Source organism: Salmo trutta, chromosome 6 (assembly GCF_901001165.1).
Source record: "Salmo trutta chromosome 6, fSalTru1.1, whole genome shotgun sequence".
In the NCBI taxonomy this organism is placed as follows: Eukaryota; Metazoa; Chordata; class Actinopteri; order Salmoniformes; family Salmonidae; genus Salmo; species Salmo trutta.
This window is the reverse complement of record NC_042962.1, coordinates 47,886,044-47,889,788: the sequence shown is the minus strand read 5'-3', so window position 1 is coordinate 47,889,788 and position 3,745 is coordinate 47,886,044. Positions and strand designations below refer to the sequence as shown.

General features: G+C 40.2%; 1 non-coding gene across 1 annotated transcript; it reads right to left on the bottom strand.

Moving 5' to 3' along the window:
- Nucleotides 1-1,283: 1,283 nt before the first annotated feature.
- trnaa-cgc (transfer RNA alanine (anticodon CGC)) lies at nucleotides 1,284-1,359 on the bottom strand. Its single transcript has one exon. It is a non-coding gene; the product is annotated as a tRNA-Ala (tRNA).
- Between the last annotated feature and the right edge of the window lie 2,386 nt (nucleotides 1,360-3,745).

Here is a 3,745-nt window from a genome sequence, read left to right as displayed (position 1 = left end):
GTAATTGTGCCTTGTCCTACAAGAAATATATTTTTGATGATTTGAGTGTTATTGGAAAAATCCTGATATTACGAAGATAAGATGTTAGGACACTGGGAACACTGGGAACTAAAAATGTGTTAGGGCAAAAACAACAAACCTCACGAAAGAAAAAAACCTCTATGACGGCATAATACTTATTTATAGACGTGTGTGTTATCCCATGGACCTGGCTACCGCTGTGGATTGAATTGACCCCGGTTTCTCCCTGTGAAAATCAAATAATACCTATGTATTATTACCTTTGTGCAAACGAAGGCCACGGATTCAGAGTGATCTCTCTTCTGCAGTGTGCCACTGACAACAGGAATCTCTTGGGACTTCAGAAATGGGTCAATGGGACTCTAAGGAAAATTATTAGAATAAATGTCTTAATTTCCATCTAAAAATGACATCTTAATGGATAATGTTAAGACGCCTTTGGGGTGAAAGATGGGATGTGAAGATAAGTTTGCTATAACGGATTAAAGGTCCCGTTTTCGGTCAGTGATAAAGCTCTCACAATTGACTGTTACTTGGGCAGTACTCAATATCCCAAAAGACAGTAATGAAATCATCAACCTGCAAAGTTTTGGGTAGTGGGTCAAACCTACAAACACAGGCAAGAAGAACATTTTGGTACTCAATGTTCATTTTCGTAATGAATTCACCATATTCTGTGTCATCAAGCGGGCTTATTGAGGCGCCGTGACTGTGAGATCCATCTACATCAGTGGAATGTAGAATGAATCTGTCTACTGTAATTAGTAATTGTTCGCACTGTCGGAGATGTACCACCCAAACTCCTACCTGGTCTCACACTGTGCGCTGAGAATTCCCATTACAAATTAGAGCCTAGCTCTCTGATATCTGCTGCATCTTATCACCGATTCACTGAATTTTCCATTGACTTTTATGATGTTGCCTCAAAGCATTGATAAGGAACCCTCCTGAGGGGCCTGATACACCCATGCACATGGAATACAATGTGATAGTTCAGGAAATGGAATAAAATTTCCTCTCCAATATAGTCAATATGCAAAAATCACCACATTACTAATTTTCATTGTAACGCATACTGGACAAAAATATTCACTTGGGGGTCCTACTCTTCCATAAGCAAATGTCAAAGGTATGATTTGAGCATTTTTTTCAGGAGGACTTATTATGTATTTAATTTTATGAAAAGCTTTTACATTTTAGTAGTACCTCTTCTCCAGAGAGACTTACAGTAGTGAGCACATACATTTCAAACTTCTTCGTACTGGTCCCCCGTGGGAATCGAACCCACAATCCTGGCATTGCGAGCGCCATGCTCTACCAACTGAGCCACACGGGACCGCTTATATTATTTGTGGTATTTATTTTCTCCGAAACTTTCCTAGTGTCAATCTATCGCCAAGTTGCAATTGGATGAGGACCTCTTCTCCGCACCACAGGGCCAAAACTTTACTCCTCTTATCCTAGTGTTATTATTACCAAGCTTTAAGTAAATCCTAGTTTCTATGGCAACCCAAGTCAAGTTCCTATGTGGAGGGAGCTAATGGTTGAAACTTCAGCAGCGGCTAAGTGTTCCTACGGAGTGACACCAAGTCAGCCAGAGATCAATCGTCCTGACCAATCATTCCGAGAACCTGTCTCAGCGGTACTGGTCTCAGCGGTACCAGTGTTTTCTACCAGGGTATTACTTATTTCACAATACAGATAATTAAGTCGCAATACAACATATCCTTATCCAATCATTCGGATATCATTTGATGCCATTCACATGGCATCTACTGAATGGTTTCCTGAGACAAAATGTATATGCGTGTATACATATGCATGGGGTTACATGGTTATTTTGGTGAGCTCACAGGAAGACAAGAGAGGATAATAAAAGAGTATTTAGAATCTGCCTGAGGCTCTTCAGTATAGACAGTTATTGCTGATGCTGCTGACTACTAGTGCATTATCTACATCAATTATCTTTCTTTTTCTTCTATTGATCTAAAAAGTTGTACTACTCCCTCTGAACATGTAGTCAAGGTTACAAATTCACTCATCTCTGGTGGAATCATTGATATACCTTGGCCTTTTGTGTAGTATTGAGAAAATATGTACTGTAAGGATTTCTATTTTGGACTGTTTTAATCATAAAAAGAAACATGCTGCGTCTCTGTATATATATAATCCACCGTTCACCTCGGATTGCAAAATTATAACAATAGGACAGAGTTTTAACAAAACAGTGTATTATCCCGAACATGATGGGACAAGCCCTTAGCCTGGGGTGACACATTTATTAAATAGTAAATACATTTTTCCGTCTAAGTCTAGTTAATTTGAAATACATTATTTCAAACAAACAATAAATCCTGTGTGTGTAGAGCAATGGAAGTTGTGTAATACATTGCCTCATACAGTTGAAGTCAGAAGTTTACATACACTTAGCTTGGAGTCATTAAAACTCATTTTTTCAACCACTCCACAGATTTCTTGTTAACAAACTATAGTTTTGGCAAGTAGGTTAGGACATATACTTTGTGCATGACTCAAGTAATTTTTCCAACAATTGTTTACAGGCAGATTATTTAACTTATAATTCACTGTATCACAACTCCAGTGGGTCAGAAGTTCACATACACTAAGTCGACTGTGACTATAATCAGCTTGGACAATTCCAGAAAATGATGTCATGGCTTTAGAAGCTTCTGATAGGCTAATTGACATCATTTCAGTCAATTGGAGGTGTACCTGTGGATGTATTTCAAGGCCTACCTTCAAACTCAGTGCCTCTTTGCTTGACATCATAGGAAAATCAAAAGAAATCAGCCAAGACCTCAGAAAGAATTGTATACCTCCACAAGTCTGGTTCATCCTTGGGAGCAATTCCCAAACGCCTGAAGGTACCACGTTCATCTGTACAAACAATAGTACGCAAGTATAAACACCATGGGACCACGCAGCTGTCATACCGCTCAGGAAGGAGACGCGTTCTGTCTCCTAGAGATGAATGTACTTTGGTGCGAAAAGTGCATATCAATCCCAGAACAACAGCAATGGACCTTGTGAAGATGCTGGAGGAAACAGATACAAAGTATCTATATCAACAGTAAAACGAGTCCTATATCGACTTAACCTGAAAGGTCGCTCAGCAAGGAAGAAGCCACTGCTCCAAAACCACCATAAAAAGCCAGACTACGGTTTGCAACTGCACATGGGGACAAAGATTGTACTTTTTGGAGAAATGTCCTCTGGTCTGATGAAACAAAAATAGAACTGTTTGGCCATAATGGAGGAAAAAGGGGGAGGCTTGCAAGCCGAAGAACAACATCCCAACTGTGAAGCACGGGGGTACAGCATCATGTTGTGGGGGTGCTTTGCTGCAGGAGGGACTGGTGCACTTAACAAAATAGAGGGCATCATGAGGCAGAAAATTATGTGCATATATTGAAGCAACATCTCAAGACATCAGTCAGGAAGTTAAAGCTTGGTCGCAAATGGGTCTTCCAAATGGACAATGACCCCAAGCATACTTCCAAAGTTGTGGCAAAATGGCTAAAGGAAAACAAAGTCAAGGTATTGGAGTTGCCATCACAAAGCCCTGACCTTAATCCTATAGAAAATTTGTGGGCAGAACTGAAAAAGCGTGTGAGAGCAAGGAGGCCTACAAACCTGACTCAGTTACACCAGCTGTGTCAGGAGGAATGGGCCAGAATTCTCCCAACTTATTGTGGGAAGCTTG